At 35.6% G+C, this 24293-nt stretch overlaps 1 pseudogene; it reads left to right on the top strand.

Annotated features, from left to right (window-relative positions):
* The first annotated feature begins 4880 nt into the window (after positions 1-4880).
* Positions 4881-24293, top strand: part of LOC127204257 (C-terminal-binding protein 2-like) — a 193068-nt pseudogene continuing 173655 nt past the window's right edge.

Genomic DNA, 24293 nt, shown 5'->3' with positions numbered 1-24293 from the left:
TCTTAATATTTTTACTTTATATGCATACATATTATAGAAACAAATTTATTTTCTTGTTTAGGACATTTTATTCTCTTGGCTAAAATGGTTTGTCCTCATATTGCTTTTTAGGATTTACTTTTCTATTTCAAATAGTCTTATTAGTTACCACCTGGTTATTTTAATGATATAGTCATAAAAATTCAAAATTTACCATTTGTCTTCTCTATTCTACAAAAATGTCCCAATTCTTATATATAGCGTATTCTGAAGGACCATTCCTATTTAAATGGAGAATCTAGAGCAGGTAATGTCTCTTGCCAACAAACCTGAGTTTAAGCCCTGGAGTTTCCATGTTGGAGGGCGAGAATCAACTCCTACAAGCTCCATGTATGCAATGATATATATGCATACGACATAAATAAATAAGTAAATTTAGATAAAGACAATGGAAAACTGGCAAAAAAAATTTGGAACGTTTTCTTTTTGGAGTGAGTTCAGAGTCCAGGAGGAGCTGTGTCCTATGTATCTCTCATCTGGCTGCTACACTTGCACTCAACAGCTAAATGGATAAGATGACATAAACTACTGTAAAGATATCAATCAGCTATTTCCCACAATGACCTTACAGTTTGCTTCATGAGCTCATTAATGAAGTGTACAGTAGAGCAAATGGAGGTTATCCATGGGCTCTAAGACACAAACTGGCCATCACGGAAGCTGACTTTTTATACCAATTTCTGCCCGGTGTACTAGCAACAATATCTTGCTCCAAGCCCTCGATATGGCTATATAATTGAGTAACAAATCTTCTTACGGCAGCTAGAGCACTTTCTAATAGATAGAGATTTGTTCTTACTGAAACAAACAAACACATACTCTGTCTATAGTTTTGATTTTACTTCCTGCCGCACTTCAAAGAACATTAATAACTGTACTCATATCTTCTGAAATTTCTTATTTAGCACTGTACTGACTTACCTAATATTTATTCTGATCTAGAAATTTATATTCCTGTGAAAAATACTAAGGTCATGAGGCTTATGGTCACAAAATCTATGGTCTTTATTAAGTAGCTCATCACTTTAAAAATACCTGAATTATAAAATAGAAAAAAGAAATAGTGAAAACAGTTCCAAGAGCTCTCCCTTTCTAAGGACTAGGGAATGGGGGAGGAAGATGAGGGAGGGAAAGAGGGAGAGGGCTGCAATCTGGATGTAAAGCGAACAAATTAAAATTAATAAAAAATAAAGAAAGAAAGAAAGGAAGGAAGGAAGGAAGGAAGAAAAGAGTTTGACATCTTCTGCGAGGCAGACCTTGAAGTATTTTAGAACTATAAAAGTCTAAGCTTTTCCAATCCTGCCCTAGCCCCCAAATAATGACACAGAGACCTATTGTTTTTATTATGAGCTTCTTGCACAATAGTCGGGTATTCTAATCCACCTATGCTGGCCTAGTCTACTTCCCAGCCACATGGCACATCTTAGTCATGCTCTGGCACCTGCTTGTTCAGTTGTTTCCTTATGGTGCCTCCTCCCAAATCTCTGTCTCTCTGTCTCTGTCTCTCTCTTTCTCTCTGTCTCTCTCTCTCTGTCTCTCCCTCTGTCTGTCCTGGAAGTCCTGCCTTATCCTCTCCTGCCCAGACATTAGCTTTACAGATATTTATTAACCAATCATAAGATGTTTCAGAACATTTTTTACACAGCATTTAGACAGGAGATGCTTCATTAAAATAACAATGCAAAGTCCAGACTGCAACCAGATCTCTGGGTACAGAAATCATCATTTGAATACACTGTGGGCAAAAACATCCTCCAATATATTCCTCTTTTAGCACAACAAAAGGCAGGTTATCTTACATTAATAAACTATATACAGTAAGAACAATTATGAAAAAATATCAAGTATGAATTACAGTCACAATGTCTACTCCCTTTGTATTTGGCAACTTTGAAGAAAGTATTTTCTATCTATCCTATCTTGGTGAGTTCAGAGCTTTGTACTTAAATAATTTTCTATAATATCTTGAATTTATCAACCTTTAAATGTCTTTTAGACTTTAAAATATTTTCTTAAATTTTAATCATCTTAAGCTTAATTGTCAGACTAAACCTATCTAGTTTTCAACAACATTAGAGATCTGAGAAGGATAAATATTACCCGAGTAAACATGAAATGCAGAGAAAATAGCTTCCAAAACTATAGAAATGAAAGAGACAGTTGTCTGTATGAACAGTCACCCAAGGTTCCGCTGTAATCTTGATGCATCCTTCTGGCCCAGTATATGACAGACTTTTATGTGAAGTAGGAATTGTGAAGAACTTACATACCTTGTTCTTGCAAATCTCAGCAGTTTACTTTCCTGAGTCCCTTTTGTCAAGTTTGGACAACATACTTTCTACAGTTGAGGCAAAGGCAGTTTCTTGCTCAGTGGCTAGCTTCCCACAATTGAAGCAAACTCCATATGGAGGTTGGTCAGTGCCCATCATCTGCTTTGAACTAGAATGGGTATACTGCCAGGAGCTGACAGGTCTTACTGTAAAAAAAAAAAAAAATCCTTTTATTAGAAAAACCTCTTTAAATGTCACATTCTGTACATGTCTGAGGTTTTTGAATACTGTCTATCTATAGTATATCTGAATAGACAAATGTTGCTTGATTCTAGCTATTTTCTGTTTAACTTTGAAAACATTTACAGAAAGCTAAATAAAGCTTCTTTCTGTGACTAATTTAAACTAGAACCTAACATGACTATAAGTTTAATTGACTATTAATTTTCATTTCTTAATTATCCTAAAAACTACTCAATAGTAGCTTTCAAAATGGCTAGGACTTCATATTGCATTTCAAATGAGTTGCATAGGTTCAATACCTTGAAGAGAGTTGAAATATATATGCAGTATGTTGTAGCATAATATAATCTTAAATTTCATGAAAATACAAGAATCCATAGGAATATAAAATACTTGATAGGCTAATGCGCTTTGGTTTAAAAGTATATTCAATAATATGCCCTTTAATCTTATCATTCTTAAATTCCCCCATTTTTCTTTTTGCCCCTTTCTCCCTATATCCCACCAACTGTAGACAGGAGAAAAAGAAAGACAAAAGAAAAAGAAAGACAAAAGAGTTCCCTTAATCCAACCTCCTTGACTTTGTTTCCTCTTGACCGAAGCCATTAACAACCACTGTGACAAACATTTATCATCCACCAAACATCAAAACCACCCACCCCACTTTGTGGGAATGGGATGTCATTCTCAGAAAGTTGCTTCTTTCTGTCTGGGGGCAATGGCATCTTTTGCGGGCCCTACAATTTTGAGATAATGGCCAAGTCCTAAAAAAGTTAGTTTCATCATTTGTTGTCCAATTTCTGTGTGATAGAAAAGTGTAGGGCTTAACTGAAATCCCTTTGAAAGAGTCTCTTTCGATGGATGATTTTAGTTAGCTGATTTTGATGCAGATATGTGAGAAAAGAATTTTGGGGCCATCAGTGTAGATCACCTCACTTGTCTTTTCTTCTTTGGTGTCTTGTCCTTCTTCTCTGTAAACATATATACTTTTGAAGTTAATATAAATTTCTTTATTAATATGTGTATGAAATATGTGGTGTGCATGAATCATCTAAAGATAATTCTCTGCTCTATGTTTGAGCATGAACACATTTGTCTTTCTTTATAAGTCAGTTTGGACTGTATGACAAAACTGTAATATAAATTTTCATGCACGCTTAAGAAAGGATGTCATATAAATCCTGAGTACTCTGTAGCTAACAAGATTTGTTGTCTATGCAGAGACATGTCTCATGTCTCAGCCAATGTCTGAGTGGTCCCATGTAGAGGGATAAGCAATTCATGTTACCTGTTATACTTTTTAGTTTCTTCCTTCATGCCTGAAGTCAAGATTTTCAGGAGGTCTCCTATGGTAAAATCTGATCTTTATTAATTTTTAAGACTCCAAAGCTGAAGCTTCTTTATTTAGCATCTCTATGGGCTGCCATTCTGCAATTTCCTTAAGCCTTTGTGGATTTCTCTTATTTGGAACTTCCTCTTTTGTTGTCCCTTTAGGTTCCATATTGGATTCTTCTGATGAACTTTTATTCTGAATCACAGGATTTTCCAATCTGTTATATTGCCTCTAATCTAGCAATCCATTCCTTGGTATTCTCCTTCTCTAAGTCTGTTTTATTGTCATCTATGTTAAAAAAGGTTATATAAACTTGTAATCACTACTAAAAATATAATTATTTATATGCCGATAATCATAACAAAATTATACATTATCCAAATGGCCTCTGACATTGCCTTTTGCATTTATATTTGTCTTATTCTTCCTAATTTTACCTAACTCTCTTTATTAAGGACTTCCCAAGTGTCTTACCAAGAGTCTGATGACATTTCAGCTTTTCCCTGCTGTCTCCACATGTCTATAGCTGGTGTCAACTATGTCTTTCTTCAGCTCAGCTAACACATTTTGCAGGCTGCTGGTCCTGAGTGCCTCAAGGCCCCTTTCCAGCAGCCTCCTGGAAAAGCTTCAGGTTCCATGGTTCAACGAGTGAAGGGACCCATTTAGTTTGCTTTGCTGTTAACTCAGGGGCTCTGCCTACCACCCAATTCTGCCTGTATCCACTGCCTGCTCTTCTGTGAGAGCCTTACACCTGGGAACAGCAGCCAGCAGCTGCCCTCCCTATGCTGGTGGCTCTGTTGCAGCTCTAGGCTCCCCTTGGGCATTACTGTGGGCCCCAGTGCCTGGAAAATGCTCTGCTCCTTCCCCGCTGTTCACAGGCTCCACTCAAGAACCCAGAAGCTGGCCCAGGCCTTGCTTCAAAGTGGGGCTCTCAGCACTTTGCCAGTCCTTAAAGGTACCACTTCCAGAGTCTGGGGACTGGGCTCTGTTCCTCCATGGGCTTTTGGTGGTCTGCACTGTATGGACCCAGTTCACGGGATATTGTCCAGGTCTTGCGGTCTGTGGCTCCTAGTAGGGTCCTTAGCCTCCTTGCTGTAGATCAAATACAATGCATGATCAGTGCCGCCATTTTGGACTACCACAAGAAGATCATCATGATGGTGGATCTGGACTTGAGGGTTCTGCTCAACCTACTGAACCAAGGACAATATATGCAGTAAACATTGAACCCATATTTAGGTCTAACCAATGGTCAGGACATTCTATACATTTGAGTGGAGAGAGGGCACTGATTCAGACATGAACTCTGGTGTTCCATATTTGACCACATCCCCTTGGTGGGGAGACCTGTTGGCACTCAGAGAAAGGATAAGCAGGCTACCAGGATGAGATTTGATAGGCTATAACCATATCGTTGGGGAGGAGATAACCTTTGTCACAGACCTAGGGGAGAGCAATAGTGTGAAAGAGGGAGGGAGGAATGGGAGAATACAAGTGAGGGGCCAAAAATTGAGATGTAATCTAAACAAATTAATTAAAATATGGTACCACTTCCAGCCTTACTGGGGAACTGCTCTGGGAAGTGTTTGTTTCCCCCTCCTTCCTCTTGGGACTTTGTTTAATACCTGAATCTTTAATTCTAAGTTTGGTTTTCTAAGTTTGGATTACATGCCCCACATTGGGCACCAAATGTAAAAGTATGGGCTTTTTTTATACTCACCCTATCTCCTCAATAATGACATGGGAAGCTATTTTTTTTAATCATAAGCTTCTGGCACGATAGCTAGAAAGATACTGAGCAATTCTCACCTGAGGAAGTTTGCTTGGTCTACTTCCCAGCTGTAGGACCCATTATCTGCCATCATAGTCTTGCTCTGGCACCTGCTTATTCATCTGTGTGTCCTCTCTCTCTCTCTCTCTCTCTCTCTCTCTCTCTCTCTCTCTCTCTCTCTCTCTCTCTCTCTCTCTCTCTCTCTCTCCTCTCCTCTTCTCTCTCTCTCTGTTTCCCTCCCTCCCTCCCTCCTTCTCTCTTTCTTTCTCTCTGTTTCTCCCCTCCCTCTCTCCTTCTATCTCTCTCTTTCTCTCTCTCATCCCCTGCCCTCCAAATCCTGCCTTTTGCTCTTTTTCCAGATATTGGCTGTTCAGTTCTTTATTAATGAATCAGAAGATGATAGATAATAATTTTTACATACAAAATGCTTTGTAAATATGACAATGCTAAGTCTTTACTGCAACCAGATCTCTGAGTACAGAAATGAACACTTGTATACACTGTACAAAAACATCCTCTATTAGAGAACATTCCTTCAAGAAGCTGTATGTATAACTCACCAATGTATAACTCAATAATTATTGTGCTGTGTGTTGTCTTGTTTCCAAAGACCAGAGCACATGAGTCTAGAAACTACTGAAACCTCAGAATGTGTGGTTGTTCTGACTAGAATACACACACAGGCATGAGCATGCACACATACACAAACCAAAACAAGAACAGCCCCCCAACAACGTAATTCTCTAGAACAAAGTATTTTTACTCAAATTAGCTAGACTATATTACATTTTATAATATAAAATATAATAAACACTAAGAACTCTGAGAAATACAGAAGTAAGTGATACCAATATATTGTTCTGATTAAATGTACATGCCTCATCAAAAATAATATCACAAAATGTATGTACCACATGTAATAATTATTTATTTACTTATTTTAGTATTTTTTGTTTTTTACATATACATTTATATTATTACACATACATACATTAAGCTATGTACAGCAAGAAGAACCATGAAACAATCAGGAATTAACAGTATATCTAGTGCTTTGAAATGCTTTACTAATACGCATTGAGGTGTTGGTAAATGCTTAAAGGGTGCAGTAAATATGTCTTATCTACAGTAACCAGTTTTACTGAGCTGAGGCCATAATAACCTTCCAGATGCTAAATGACAAGTGCTGGGGCCAGTAAGCACTTCAAACGAACATATTCATGAGAAGACCAAAATATTGTATGTGCAGTGGAACTGGGAGAACTGGATGAGGTAGAGGAAGAAAAATGAATAAATAGAGTAGTGGGAAAATGTGTGAGAGAAACAAAAGCTGAATCCATGACATGAACGAATGCAAGTAAGATATTTATTAAGATAGTTTCAAGTTGTATTTATCATAACCTTTTTTTCCCTTCGTTGTGAATCTCAACATCCCCTGCTAAAATCCAGAAAACCCATTAGTGGTTTACTTATGCTTTTGCTTTCCTATCTAAGAAACCATGTGAAAAAGAGTTCTTGGGAGTTGTAACCTATGCTGCTGTGGGCTTTATGGTGATATAGCCACCTTTTTTAGTTATTTCTGCTACTTTCAAGTACCTCTTCACCTATGTCAGTAACCCTAATTAAAGCTCATTAGTTCACCAGTTTGGACATTGTCCTGGTTGTTACCTGAAAGTGTCATGGGTTTCTATTCTGGAGTGAGTAGAAGTCTGTGTTTTGTTTCCTCAGGAAAAGTTTGCCACACAAAATGTTCTCTTCTTCTCCCTGATAGGTGTGTGTGTGTGTGTGTGTGTGTGTGTGTGTGTGTGTGTGGTGTGTGTGTGTGTGTGTGTGTGTGTGTGAAAAGCTAGGGTCATCTTGGAAGAGAGAACCTCATTTGTGAAAATGCCTCCATCAGACTTCCTATAAGCAAGACTATAGGACATTTTCTTATTTAATGATTGACATGAAAGGACCCAGTCCACTGTGCGTGGTGTCCCTGGGAAGGTAGTTGTGGGTTGGATAAGAGCAAGCAATAGCGAGCAGGCCAATAAGCCGTGTTCCTCTATAACCTCTGCTTCAGTCCGGTGTCCAGGTGCCCAGATTGACTCATCAGATACTGATTGTGATTGAGATACGTAAGTCAAATGAGCCCTTTCCTTTCTGGGCTGTTTTTGGGCATGGTGTTAATCACAGCACCAGAAACCTAGCTAGAATAGTGTATGTGTACTTTTGTTGTTCCTGATTACCATTGAAAGCATTTAGTTTTTATTATTAGCATGGTGTCTCCACAGGTTTTTCTTAGGTGTTATTATGTCAGGTTGAGGAAATGGCTTTACATTTTGGTGTCTACACGATTTTTGGATTGTGGCGTTTTTGTGTGCTTTACACTATTTTGTGGTGGTTGTGTTATTTGGCTTTTACATATTAAAACCAACTTTTCATTTCTGAAATTTATCCCACTTGGTCATGGTACAGAGTCCTTTTTAATACTTTGCTAGAATTAGCTTTATTTTATCTTTTGATTTAAGCCATGGTTCTACCTCCTAATGAATGCCAGGAATTATGGTAGTGCTAAAGATAAAATTGTGCTTGAAGTCACACAACCCACTTTCCTCTATGCACACCAAGGTTTGTTATGAACATATATTTTATTACTAATCTATAGGTGGAACAGAACCAGATATCATAAAAGGTGAAAACAAAGGCTCGTTGTAAGACTATAATGAGAAATAACCTGAGGATGAGAACTGCAATGTGCTTATTCCATGATGTGAAGTTTTTTTTTAGTGACTAACTATAAAAATGGAGGACTGGTAATGAATTCTGTGAAGGTGAACATGATAATTGAAAAATTGTAAGAAAAATGTCCACCAGGAAGGTTATTTTTGAGAAGTCTAAGTTGTGGCTGAGGGTTAGAAAACTATGTTTCTAGACTACATTAATAATTTTCAACTTAATTATACTCAGAATGCTTTAGGAAGAAGATATTGAAGGGAGGATGAAGTAGTTGTCAGGGACATATTCTAGGAAATCAGACTAATATTGTAGTAAGAGGTAGTGATGGGTTAGCATGAACTGACTAGAGGATACTCCTGTTAAATGAACTGTGAAATGCAGATGTGCTTTGTTAGTCTTGCTACAATTATTAAGTGCCATAATTCAAAGCTATCAAATTGTATTCTATGGACTACTGAGAAATTTACAATCTTTGTGGAACACTTGGGGCAAATTATTCAGATTTTAGAAGTTTATGGCATATAGAAATAATCTTAGATGGAAAGCTAGAAATGTGGCTTATTCAATATTCTATTAAGACTGTAGAATACCAGCATTCCCGGACAAGTTGGCATACACATTTAAAGTGTACAATAAGGTATTGGAAAGCAGAAGTGCCCTTCCCCTCCATGTGAAGAAAAATACTCTCAATTTAATCTAAGATTTTCTAAAGCACATGTGTGCCATTAAGATAATAGAGTTTTTATACTTCTGGTTTTTACAATATTGTGGGTTTTATTTTTTTAATGTTAATATACCAGTTAAGATTTTTATTCTTTTGGAAATTAAGCCTTTTTAAAAATCTAATATAGTATAAATTTTAATGAGGAAGTAGTTTTCTTGTCAGAAATTCTGGCTTCTAATGTTTTGTATTACATATCACACAGATCATGATGAAAACTCTAATTTGTACAAAAGAACAATTGAAAATTAATTTTCACACACACATTCGGTCTCACATATGCTTGGAATAAAATTGTTGTTCTAAATGTTTTAATTAGAACAGCTTGTCATCATTACTGAAAACTGGCACAAGGGCAAGATTCTAACCACCCTGTTCTAGAAGAAACCAAAAGAAGAAACGGCTAGAGCCATGTAGAAACTTCATGCTTTTGTGACTTTCATAGCAGGTTTACCTGATCTATTATCTTCAAGATTCTTGTCATTATAAATCTGAAAGACCTAACACTTCAAAAATAAAGTCATATTACTCTGCTTGGTAAAATGACATTGGTTTAACACTTTAGCCATATGGATTCCTTTCAGGCTCTGCATGTGGAATTAATTTGAAGAGAATACAATTTCTAATAGTTGAATAGCAATAGTCTTATTAAAAGGTAGTGAGTTAAATTATCAATATTTTAGGGTGTTGATCCCATATTTGAAAAGAAAGCAAAAACAAACAAACAAAAAACAAAGAAAAACAGAAAACCCCAGCTTAACACTAATCATGGGTCACATTTCTGCTTTGGAAGTTCTCCAAACTTGCTATACAGATGTTCACCAAGGGACTACACAGGCTGCATTTGCTGAGTTTGAGTGTATACACATAAGTGTTTTGACCATTAGGCTCTTTCTCAAACAGAATCTCTGTTTTTTACGTGGATCCACTGTAGAATACTCCAACCAGTTGGCTCTACCTATCCAAGTCACTTCTACACTCCAAGTCTTAGTTTTTATGTGCTATGACTACTGTTGGCCCAGCCTCACCTGGAGATAATCTGTTAACCTATGTTTCTGTAGTAATTATTAGTTTTCTTTGTTATGCCATTGTGATGCAGTTGTTTATATTCTTGCCTAGTTTGTGCGCTCTATGAACTCCGCTGAGGCCAATTCCTTCTTATCTGTACATTTGACCTCTTTCTTTGCCTCACATGGCTCTTGGTCCTGGTATAGTATTGTCAGAATGAATTGCCTTCACAGGCTCACCTCATGACGCATATAGCCAGGGAGTGACTCACAGAATGAGCAAGGAGAACCCGATCCCCTCCCCTTTTAATGGTGCCCTGGGGAAGCATCTGGAGAAAGACGTCTTACAGAAAAGTTTCTTACGCATCAAAAGACCTAAAGCTAAGAATTTTGACCTAGAAAAAAGGATAAGGATACAGAAAATACAAAAAGCAACAAGCATGGAGGATCCAGTGTACCTCTTCAATTGAAGCTCAGGCTATCAATCAAGGACCCTCCTTATGAAAGCTGTAAAGTGGAACATATTCCTGATAATTAGTTTAATGTTCTTTTTCCTTTTTTCAATTTTCATGTGGGTGTATGTGTGTGTGTTTTCATGTGTAGATACATGCATGGATGTGTTCATACACATGCAGAAAGGTGCAGAGGAGCCTATGTACACTTATATAGATTATCCTAGATTTTTTCTCTGCCTTATTTATTGAAGCAGGGTCTCTCAATCAAACCTCCCACTCATTGATGGGACTAGTCTTGTTAGTTTGCTCTGAGGATCATCTTCCCACTGCTGTTTATCTCTCCATCCATGTGCATATTGGAGGTCCCAAACTCTATTTATGCTAGATGGCACATGAATTAACCTCTGAGATATCTCTCCACCTCAATAAAAAATTAAAATATTGGATCCTAATATATTATATATGCATTGTCGATTTTATTATTATTCTCTAAATCAGTTTTGTAAATACTTTTTCCTTTTTTGACAATTTATTTGTGCTCATGGAATAGCTCCTCAAAGGTTATAAATTTTGATGATATCCTTTTAATGTAATGAATTCTGATTAGATTATTGGGGCATTTTTTTTCTCCTTTAGTACATAAAGTCACAAACTTCATCTTCATTTTCTCCCTTGCAGCTGGATGTCATAAACTGCATAAGCTTTGCAAGTGGGTAAAACTGAACAACATATGAATGTTTGGGGAAGAACACAGATCAAAGAAATTCTGACATATGGGAAACTACAACAGGACTTAATGTCCAAAGCAACTGAAGCAAAAGTGCTGATGCAGGCGCCATGTGCTCAGGCTAACTGTGAGGGGCAGTGCAGCTTCTTTTGTTTTGTGAGAGTTTGTAAATGTTTTGTAGCTTATTTAACACCTGATTCCAAGTTTATTGGCATGCTCCCATCAATATGCTATGAGACACCTAATAAACTGGGTGTAATGGTTCACACCTGTAATTCTACAGTAGGGGAACTGAGGCAGGATAATTCTCACGAATTCAATGTCTGCCTTACATACTCTGTCAAACAAACAAACAAATAACCTGATATCTATTTATTTTAACATCTTAGAAACTACCAGCACAGTAATATAACAAATCTCTCAAAGTCAGACAGTGTACATACTTGGAACTCGGTACATACTAAAGACAAACTTCGTTTTCCCTTTCCTCATCTTCTGCAACCACCATCTACTCTCTCATCTCTATAAGGTTTATTTTATGAGCTTCATATAAATGGAATCATAATGTAATTTTCTCTGACAATTTTGTTTTATTTATGATATGCCTTCCATCTTCATCCATGTTGACATATATGATGAAAGCTTACATTATGTTATTACATTGTATATATATGCTGCACTACCCTTACTGGCTTATGTCTACCTTAACTAATGGCAATAATGCTGCAATGGTGGCATGTCTTTGTGAGAGTCTGATGCAAATCTTAGGGATGTACAACAAAAAATGGGATTCCTGGATCACATGTCTTTCATTTTCACTTAAGAAAGCTCTATACAGTTTTCACAGCAGCTGTATCAGTTCTCATTACCACCAATAGTACACAAAAGCTTCAGTTTCTCCACATCCTGACCAACAATTACCCATCCTGATTTTGCTAATAGCCATTTCAACAGATGTGAAGAGACATCCCATTATGTCTGTGGTTTACATCTTCCTGAAAAGTAATGATTCTGAGCATCTTTTTTTGCATCTGTGAACCATTTATATGCCTTTGCTGAGGAAATATTTAAAATCTGTACTCGCTTTCCAGCTGAGTTATACTTTCGTTGTTGATATTTTTGGTGGGCTTTGTTTTCCTGATCTGCGTATTTATAGAGAAATATGGATTTACAATACTTTTAGATTTGGTTATTTCTAACTTTTGTGTATGAGTGTTTTGACTGCATTCATGTATGTCTGTAGTATGTGTGTGCATGATATCCTCAGAGATTAGAACATGATGTCTCATATTATGAAACTGGATTTAAAGATATCTGTGAATCATGTGGGTACTCAGAACCAAATTCAGGTCGTCTACAAGTGCACTAATTAATCTTAACCGCATGGCTATGCCTTCAGGCCTTCAGCGCTTACTCAATGTACAGGATATTTCATGTGTGTATGCTGCACATCACCTACATACAAAGAAATGCCCACCTTACTTCATCACCTTTTTCTTAATATATTTTTCTTTTCAAATTTGTTAATTATTTGACCATTTTTATACAGTGCATTCAATCATATTCATCATCAACTCTTTCCTTTAATGCATCCTAGATTCACTTCCTACATCCCCTCTCCCTTCCACTTTAGTGTTCTATTTTTGTACTATCACTCTGGGTCTAGGTAGTGCTACCCATGTACTCATGGATGTGGGGCATTGCCTGGACAGTAATCTACCTTCCAGAAGACATACATTTAAAGAGACAAACCCCCAGAAAAAATCAATTGCTCTGTATATAGCACCTCAGTTAATGGTAGTGACTAGTGAACTTCTTTTTGCCTCAATTCTAAAATTTTGACTCATTTTATATGGTGTAGGAAACCGTGGTTGATGAGCATTCGTGAGTGCAGTGGTGCTTTCATCCATTTACCTGAAAATTTAATGATTTTAATTTTATTCACAAATTAATAAAATTTCATTGTATCTAGGCACAACATGTGCATTTTACTCTGGTCCTTTCTACCCTCTCTCTAAACCCTGGGGAGATGGAGGTATAAATGTTTAATTTGTGACTGACTATACCACTGACACTTCTTTTCTACATTTTGATCAGTTACAACCTTTTGTGGTAACCATTATCCACAACAAATGAAAACTTTTAATATAAGATCTAAGTGCTTCACCAACATATGGATACAAAGATATAAATGTAGACAATTTTATGCTCTGTCCATTTAGAAGAATAAATTACTAGACTCATGTCTAGGGCTTATAACCTCTCCGACAACCAGTTCTTGGCAAGATTTACAGTGCTGGACATGAATTTTCTACTATAGAGTAGACCTTAAGTCCAATCAGAAATTGATTGGTTATCCCCATAGTGTCCATGCCACTATTACACCCATGGTTATATTGTGGCAAACTAATCACTATTGTATTTCCGAGGGTTCAAATATGAGTATGGCAATTGATTATGTTTCCCTCACTCCTTAAGTAGACTTTTTTGGAGTCTTTTAGGACTATAAATCTAGCCAGCAGAGCAGGAACCTCGGGGGCAGGACCATTTGGATTTCTGCATGTCCTGAATCCAATATATGTGGTGTCTTCAGGAAAAAGGGGCCTTATCATCAAATAGTGGTGAACAATCAAGAACAATGACAATAGATTCCTTTGTTTTTCATGGTCTCAAGACAAATCTGACCAACAACTCCGGAACAAGTATTGAATGTCTGGCATAAGAGCCTTTATTTGCCAACCTACAGATTCTTGGCAGAGTATTATTACCTGTGTGGTATACCTCAAAAGAAGATACCAAGAGAAATACATACATATATATATACAAGATTTCAGGTTAAGTATACAAATCTAAGAATTAGGCATTAAGACCCATATATGAATGAAAAATGGAATATTTGTCTTTATGGCTCTGGGTTACCTTATTACAATGTTTACCAGATCCGCCATTTACTTGCAAATTTAATGATTTTAGTTTTCACCACAGATAATCTAGGTACCACATGTTCTTTATTCATCATCAGGTAACAAACATCAGGCCTGTTTCAGTATCTAAGCTATTGTGAATAAAGCTATTATGAACATAGATGAGCTCTTGTCTCTACAGTAGGAAACAAAATCCTTATGACATATGCCATTATATTTATCTATTATACATTATATATGTTATAATTAAGTATAACATAATTATAATAATATAATTTAAGCATTATATAATCACTTATTATCTCTTATAATATATATTTTGTAATATATTTATATATTTTATATAACATATATATTTATACATATGCATACATGTATATATATACCCATATATATAGCAGATTTATTTGTTTTAAGGAACTGCCACATTGATATCCATAGTGATTGAACCAATTTACCCTCCTATTATCAGTGTGTAAGGAACCATCTTTTCCCACATTTTCACCTGATTTTATCTTTTTTGCTTAATCTTAGCCATCTTATAGTTTTGATATGTATTTCTCTGATGACTACAATGATGAACATTTTACAATTTTTTAAACCATTTGTATCTCTTCAGAAAACTCTTTTAAGAGTCACAATTCATTTCTTTTTTAGTGGTTTTGATGCTGTTACATTTATCTTGGTGTTTAATTAATTGAGTTATTTACATATTACAAACACTAACCTTCTGTCAGATAAGGAGGTGTTAGCGACTTTTTCTCATATTCTGTAAACTCTCTTCAGCTGATTAATAGTTTACTATGCAATACAGAATGTTTAAACGTGTAGATGCAAAAATTGTAATAAAATATTTACAAACAGAACTTGGTAATTCATCAAAAAGTTCTTTCACAATAATTTGGTTGCTTCACTCCAAAGATTCAAAATGGTTCAACTTATGAAAGTCAGTAAATATAATTCATCATGTAATTAGACTCAAGAATAATGTGAATCCATGAGCCTTTCAATTGATGCTAAGTGCTTGAAGCAAAATTCAATATTCCTTTGTGATAAAACCCTGGGGACACTAGGGTTGGAGACAAAGTATGTCATATCATAAAAGCCATGTATGACAAAGCATTAGTTACTCTCATGATAAATGGAGAAAAACTTGAAGCATTTGTATTAGGATTAGGAATAAGACAGACACTACTCCTTTCGATATAGTGCCTGAAATACTAGCTATATCACTAAGACAAGAAAAGCAATTAGAAGGGATACAGATAGTAAGTAAACACATGGACATGTTCCTATTTGCTGATAATGTGATTCAACACATGAGAGATCCCAAAGAGTCCACCAGGAAAGTCGTACAACTGATAAGCACTTTCAGTAAAGTGTCAGGCTAAAAATAAGCACATTCAAATCAGTGCTCTTCCTACATACCAGTGACAAATGTACTAAGAAAGAAAAAAATTCTCCCCAAAATTCCAATCATATTTTCTAAAGAATCCCATTCAGAATAGCCTAGAAAACAAACACCTTGATATAAACCTAGCCAAGGAAATGAAGACTTATATAACAAAAGTTTTAAAACACTGGAGAAATACACCAGAAGATAAAGAGACCTCACACACACATGAGCATGAATATATAGAACTAAGATTGTGAAAATATCCATCTTGCAGTCTACAGGCTCAAAGCAATCCCATAACAATTCCTATACAGTATCAGGCATAGTTTCCTTCTTGTTGAACAGGTCGTAAATCTCAAAAATTAAAACAACAACAGCAACTCCAACACCATTCTGTAACAGAAATTGAAAAAAATGAAAACAAAAAGGACAAAATAACCAAAGCAATACTCAATAATAAAAACGTTGTTGAAGGAATCACTATTCCTGATTTCAAGTTCTATTTTAAAAATCTGTGGTAGTAAATGCAGAAGGGTATTGGTATAAAACAGATATATTGATTAAAAGATAGAACTGAGGACACTCCTAAATCCATGATCTTGCAGCCACCTAACTTGGACAAAGATGCCAAAAACACATATTGGAGAAAATACAACATCTTTAACAAAACATGTGATAATTAGATATCTCCATGGAGAAGAGTAAATTTTGATCATTTACTGTCCCTTTGCACATGAATCAATTCCAAATGGATCAAAGATCTCAATGTCAAATTAAAAATTTTGAATATTTGAGAAGAATGGTGATTTATACTTCTTGGTATAGGCTCAAGTAAGGACTTTCTGAATAAGACCAGTTACCTTGGCTGTAGCGATGGCTCAGAGGTTAAGAGCACTGACTGCTCCTCCTGAGGTCCTGAGTTCAATTCCCAGCAACCACCTGTAATGGAATCTGGTTTTCTCTTCTGGTATGTTTTGTGAAAACAGAGCTCTCATAATAAATAAATAAATATTTTTTGAAAAGACCAGTTGCCCAGGAAGTGAAAAACAGTAATCAACAAACAAGACTTCAGGAAACATTCTTTTTCTTAAACAATAAATGAAAAAAGATCCAAAATACCTAGGTGAGTGTTGTTTTAGTGGCTGTACAAGTCACAGAGGAAGCATGAAGAAAGATTTCCTTCAAGGTAGTATCTTTCATTCTGTAATTAAAACATCTTCCACCTTCACTAAATAATAGGCCCAATTAATTAATATTCATTCATCACATTTACATACCACACTTTCCTCTAGAACAGATCTAGCTCACTCAACAGCTGTTCTCAGTACACACTGTTTTCTGGCAGATAGCACTTTGCTCCTTCTTACATATTCAGCACATTTTGCACACATCCTTGTTGCCCAAAATATTTCCCATGACACTGCCTTCCACAGCGCTGCCTGCTCTGTGCCTTTTCCTTCACTTATCTATTCTAATACCACTGAGAGGGCTGGGCAGGCAGGCTAAGTTATCTGATAAAGCAGTATCAGCTAAAACGTTCTTCTACATAGCATTTGCATTTTTATTTGGGCTTCGAAATCTCTAAACAATTTATACGTACGAGCATTAAGCACAGCAACAGAAGCTTTAAGAAAGATGCAGTTGGACGGGAGTACATGCGTTGCACTTTTCAGACACTGGCTGACATGTGACTTCTCATTCCAGCAAAATATAACACTGGCTCTAGGAGTTTTACGCTACAAAAAGTCGCTATTTCCTCAAAGTTATTTCCTACAATTATTAATGGTCATCCTGACAATACTGAATATATCTCACCTTTGAAGAAGAACTATTTCTTTTTAATTATTCTTTCATCAAATTCTTCGTAGACACGACTATATCCACAGCATCATTCCAAGCAACATAGTTTAGTGAGTATCTCTATGCTCTGAAAGCTTCAATATTTATATAAGTAAGCTCTGTCTGCTATATCAAGTTACCACAGACTCGTTGGCTTATTAACAACAGAAATATATTTTTTTCACACTCTCGCAGACCTAGAATCCCTATACCAATATGGTAGCATGTTGAGGTTCTAGTAAAGATTGCCTACCAGGTTGCAAGCTGCAAAATGTTTGCTTTGTTTTCATGGCAGTCAGGAAATAGAAGCCAGTCTCTTCAGATCCTTATAAGGACATTAATCCCATTCCTGCAGTTTCCTGTCTCATGACCTAATTGCTTCCTAAAGGCTCCTTTTTAATGGCATTGCATTTGGAGATAGGAACTCAACAGTGAAAAGCTACGTACTCAAGCATTCAGTCTATAACACTATTTTATTTGCAGACATCAGTGAACATACACAATGATATCATGTACAAATGGAAATTGCAAGTGGAATGACTCTTTATGCACAAATTATTTTATTTTAATTCTAGAAAATTAAGATACACAGGTGTTAGCATGATTAAGAAAGACTGCTCTGAGTATTTGAAAACTGGGTCAACCTCTAAAGGAGGGGGGCCATTTGAACATAGCAACAGAATGGAAATGAACATCTCATCTGGGAGGAAGAACAGAGGCTCAGGATAAAGTTCCAAATTAGCGATGGTGTGAAGAAAAGGGACCAACTGGTTGGAGAAATGTTCTAGCTAAAGACCTTGACTTTGAAGAAATACCCCAGCTTAGTTGAAGAGTCATATGTACACGCACTCAGAAGAGACTTTGTGATAACAATCCTGTAAAATTACAGGGTTCGCATCATGCAAAATATATGAACAAGTCATTTTTATACTAACATGTTTTAATATATTTTCCCTAATAAAATTCTATTTCTCCAACAAGTTTATTCTAGTATATTTTTAAGTTTGATATATTAAGATATGCTATCATAATATATATTAATCTCTATTTTATATTATGTTTTTCTGATACTGTAATTTGTTATAAATATATGATTAAAGATGAATTTACACTAAAATATTTCTATGCATAATGGTTTACTATAAACTTCCAAATGAATGATGATAGCTACTAGAACAATTATTTGTAGAAACAAATTCCTTATATGAGCATAATTCATGAAAAGTAAGAAATCAAAACTTGGAAAAAACAAAAAAATAATTATTGCTAATGGGTCTGCCAATGAGACAGATGGAAACAAGGGTTCTGATTAAAGAAGAGCCTTGACTAAAGGCATTAGTTTCCCTTTGGGATGCAGAAGATCTGTAGCATGGAGAGAACAAAGCCATCTCTCCACAAAACTATCTCCTCATAGTGCAGGTGTGGAAGTCCAGGATATGGCCATCAGTTTCCTTGTTGGCTGTCACTTATACACCCTCCTACAATCTTCAAGTCCATGTCTGCAAGTGGAACTTCTATTAAAGAACCTTCAAATTTAAAGCAAAAATCGTATGAGTCAAATCCTTCCTTCTTTTTCTATTCATCCTATTTAGGTTCAGAAAAGAAGAAAGTTATTTCTTTTAATCTTTCTTAAATTCTAATTTAGAAATTATGTGAGTGTGCACTTGTGTGTGTGTGTGTGTGTGTGTGTGTGTGTCTGTCTGTCTGTCTGTCGATAGGTATGTGCACATGAATGAAGGAGCCTAAGTGACCTGAATGGAGCATCAGACTCCCTGGCCCTTCAGTCAAGTAGTTGTGAGCCACCTGACATCAATGGCAGGTAATAAACTCAGCTGTTCTGCAAGAATAGCATGAGCTTCTAACTTCTGAGCCTTCGAGCTAGCCAGCAAATTCTGCTGTTCAATAAATTATCTGGCTTACAAGTTATACATATAATTATTTTATGAGATCCTTTTTACAATGATTTTTGTTTTAGGGTGGTTTGTACACTTTCCCCTATAACTTGGGCTTCTTTCTCTACTTGAGTAGTGCCATGACACTACTATAAGAATTCTGTCAATAGATTCATCATGTGTTGGGTAATAATGGGAATTGGCATGGATATTTACCAGGAGAATTTGTTATAGAGAAACACTGGAAATCTTAGAGATTAGGAATAGCAGCAGAAAAAGTAAGAGAGGGTGTAGGGGCAAGTTGACTGAAGACAAGGAGCAGAAGAGTTTCAGTGCATTATATTCCTCTTAAGGATGGGTAACAATATTGACTGACTCCAAATACAACGCTCAGAAGTTATAGGATCAATAGCCATTGATGTTAAAGAGTTAGACTGAGACTCAGAAGGTCAGTGATCCCTAATGAGCAACCGTTGTCAAAACTGGTACGTAAATTGACACAAAATGCTTATATTTGTCTACAATGGACCACATGAAAGACAGTAAGGAAGGATACTCCTAGTAAGATGTCATGGCTGGTGTTACAGCTAGTGTATCCACACAAGTAAAATCAAAGAATCAAAAATGAGGAGTTGAGCAAGGTATGAATCATATCCTGTTGCTGTAGAATTTTTGTGGTTATATTGGAGTTCCACAACTTAGTTATGGGAAGGAGCCCCCAGATGTTTATATAAATGTTTTTATACAGAACCAGAAAGGGCAAGTAGTTTAAAACAGGAAATTGCTACATCTTCAGAGTTAAAGTTTGGCATTTACTTAAGCTTGTGTTATAAATGTCAAATTCAACAGAAGACAAAGTTTATTTCTAATTATGACCTAACACTTAAGAGACATTCTCATCTCTGAGCCACTCATCTCTGAGTATGTAATGAAAACTCGGACTAATGAATGAATGAATCATAATCACCATCACCAGAAAGGAAACGTACGATTAAAAGTGATGTCAAAATCAAGACATGAAATATTGAGTTCTGTAAAAATCTTGCTGCTATTTATAATAATTTTAGAAAACAAGTTTATTAAGTCTTCCAGAGCAGTAATTTAAAATTTTATTTTAACTATATTTTCTCCACGCTTCTGCTTGTCTTCATAAAAATTTGCATTCTAATTCTTTTGCAAATTGGTTTTCCCAACAAAGGCACAACTTCCAATTTTATATTTCAAAGTCTTATTTTATAAGGGAAACTAAAACAGAAGAATTGAGACAAACTGATTATTTAATTAATATGAAAGCTGTTAAGAACAATAGATACAATTTATAAATTAAATAAAATCACATCTTTTATGGACTATTTGTGTTTAAGATTCTGTGGACTCTGGACAGTAAATGCTGAAAAGCGATTAGATTTTAAAGAATATTAGTAAGAATGCTATAAGATAAGGGAGGCATCTGTGAAAAATGGTGCTGCAAACACTTGAAATGGTAGGAAAGGAGGTGAGCTGTACGTTTGGGTATAATTTTAAGATACTCTGTCCAGGTCATGAGAAGAAGCAGCCCTGGATGTTAATAACACACATCTCATTAACATTTGTGTCTGTCCAAATTCCATACATCAAAATCTACTTCTCAAGTGAGGTTTAAGAGGAAATTATTAAGCTGAGAAGGTGAAGTTTTCATGGACAACATCAATTTCTTCGTGGGAAACAGATTAAAGTTAGGCTTACTCTAACTTCTAACTCTACTCTGACTGCTCTAACTTTAAACAGCACCTATTTAATAAACTTAAGATCTCCTTGCAGTAAAGAAATATAAGCACAAGATAACTCAAAAAGTTTAAAATACTCTTCAAGATGTATACGTGTGAGCCCTGACGTCAAATATCATAGTTTCAAATCCTGACTTATTTGTCAAGGGGGAACAATAATATGCAGATCTGTTACTAATGTTTGTGAGAGTGTAATTAAATACTTAGAAGTAACCTGGCACATAATTAAACAGTCTAGCCATTTTATTGTTATAAATATTTAGGATATATTAATGGAAAATGATCTAAAATTTTACAGAAGAAAAGCCCTGAGTGACTGCAATGGTCAGTATCTATAAATAATGGCACAGAAAGCTATATTATTACCTGGTTCCTTGGGTGGAAACAAGATAACGGACAGTCCTGGGCGGCACAAGGGAATTCTGTATTCCCACAGATGTTAGTGAGTGTTTTTGAACTATTTCAGCATTTCTACAGTGAAACCTTGGTATCACAAAAACCTTGTATGAATGGCAAGTCTAATAACAAGACTTTTTGGGTCTGGGTTATCTCGCTTAGGATGATCATTTCTAATTCCATCCATTTGCCAGCAAAACTCAAGATTTCCTTGTTCTTTAATATATTGATACAAAACATGGGCATGTCAAATAACTGGCAGATTTTAAAACAAGAATATATATCCTAAGTCTAACAGATAGATATGACTCTATCGATATATGAGGTAAAATAGTTGAATAAGGTCTTCAAACCCCTCAGAGACACACAGAATATGGCATTTAAAGTTGTTCTCACAATCCTAAATTTCTTTGACAACAAGAGAAGTTAACTCCTGACAACAACCAGCCTACCTCAAAGAAGATGATGAGCATCAAAGAGCCTCCTTATGGACATGGCTTCAAAGGTGGCAAAACAACCACTGGGCAAAATGTCCTTGTTCCACCTAAAAATGGGCAACTTATATGCAGGCAGAGTTGACAGCTGAACTCTGCCAAGTCACGGTAAGCAAGTCCTCAATAGATCCTGCCCTGCGAACAAGTCTGGCAGAAATATTAGGCCAGAAAGCTGAAGATGAGACTCCAAAGTAATAAAGTGTATTGGGTGACTGGTCAGGCAGTAAACTGTCTTAAGTCAATTTGTACATTTTGGGAACTGCTAACCCACACTGCTGATTCACTCAGGAATTTAAGTTTTATTCCTTCTCAAGTCTCTGAGGGGCATTGAAGACAAAATAATATAGTTCTATAACCAAGTTTAGCTGGTTAAGGGACAAGATCATTTTAGATCAAGATAAAGAAGTTAAGCTATTAGAGTTGAGATAAAATAGATACTGAATCTCATTCAGAAATCTAGACCTAACAAGACAGGAAAAACACTTACTTCAAATGAGACAAATGCAGATGGCCAAGTCACTATGAATGTAACATGTATAGAACTCATTATTCTCATGCTTGTCACATGGTTCTCCCTGCTGTATGTAGTTTGTTTTATACAAATGTAATAAAATAGAAGTATAAAAAAAAAATAACAAGTCTTAAGAAAATTTTCAAGGAGGAAGAAGAAATGGCTCAGTGGTTAAGAGTATTTGCTGTTCTTCCAGAGAATCAGATTTCAATCACCAGCACCTAAGCAATGGCTCACAACCATTCAGTTTTAGGGGATACAACACCCATTTCTGGCTTCCACAGCCACCAGGCAAGCATATGGTGCACAGATATACATATACACAAAATACTCAAACTTATAAAATAATTTAAAAACCTTTAAAAGGGAAAATCAAGTAAGTTTATAAACATCCGTGTACATAATACAAATGGTAATATGCAACTTACATCAATAGGGAAAATTTAAATAAATTGTAAGAACCAGTGTTCTTAAAGACAAGATGCACGATAAGAGAAACTAAATCTATCTTATATGTAAATGAACACACATACATGCAATGAAACCATGATTAGGCAACCTTTCGTGTTTCAGTACTCTTACATTAAAAAATTAACATGTTAACTTACCATGGCTAGAATTGGATGTTTAAACTCTTCTGTAATATGAAACAGCATGCAAATACTATCATTCTTTGATATAACTCATGATAGATAATTTAGAGAATTTGGCATATTGCAAAAATTGATTTATTTTTTACAACATTCTAATGAAATTTTAAGACTGAAGGCAATTTATTTACATAATTCACATATAATAATATTTTATTATAATTGCCTCCACTTAGCATAAATTTTCTTAGCTTAGAAAAATCAGAAGAGGATTCAAGAACAATTTTTAACTGGAATATAAAAATTATTCATATTTGTGGAGACCTGTGTAATAGCTAAGTAATTACAGAATATAAAGAAATATTTTATCAATTTTACTTGGTTGCAGTTAATAATTTACACAAGCTTGAACTTAAAGTCAGATATACTGTAGCCAAAAAAACTGAAGGTAAGTGAGACAGAGTTGTTAAGGTATCTAAGTCTGTTCTAACACCAGTTTCCAGCAGAAATATAACTTGTCATAGCTGGGAACATAAATAAAATATCTCTATGCATCAATTAATGATATAGAAATGTATACTATATTGATTTTGCTCCCAGGAAGAGGTAAATATGCACAATATGGCAGTGATATTAGTTTAACCGTATCCATATGATTAACTCATTCATTAATTAACCAAAATATATTTCAGTTTGTAGAACTTCTTACACAACCCTTAATCAGACCAAAAAATAACAGATTGGCAAAACATTATTTTATAGATGTAGCATACATCTGGAGAAATCCCAGCTACCTAAGCCTCTCAGTATGTCCTAATTTGTAATTCTTCAAATAGTCTTAATGCATGCTTCTAAAACATTCACAGAATATGTCTGTGCATCTGGTATGGACTGGGTTGTCTCCCGACACATACTCCACTCATACTTTGAAGTCCTTACCTCTGGTCTTTACCTTACAAAGAATGGCGCTTTATCTAGAGGTTAGATCTTTAATGTATAGTTGAGAAAAAATGAGCGATTCTCAAGCCAACGTGATTAATTTCCTCATAAGAAGAGAAGAGGATGCGTACACACAGGCAAAGACCTATGACTGCATGAAAACCCAGGAAGAAGGATGCTATTCAAAAGACCAGGAGAAATGCCAAGGGGGATAAAAAGCAACTTCTTAAACAAGTTGATTTCACACTTCTAGCTTTTAAAA

This window comes from Acomys russatus, chromosome 20 (assembly GCF_903995435.1).
Source record: "Acomys russatus chromosome 20, mAcoRus1.1, whole genome shotgun sequence".
In the NCBI taxonomy this organism is placed as follows: Eukaryota; Metazoa; Chordata; class Mammalia; order Rodentia; family Muridae; genus Acomys; species Acomys russatus.
The sequence above is the reverse complement of the archived record's forward strand: the minus strand, read 5'-3'. Positions and strand labels throughout refer to the sequence as shown.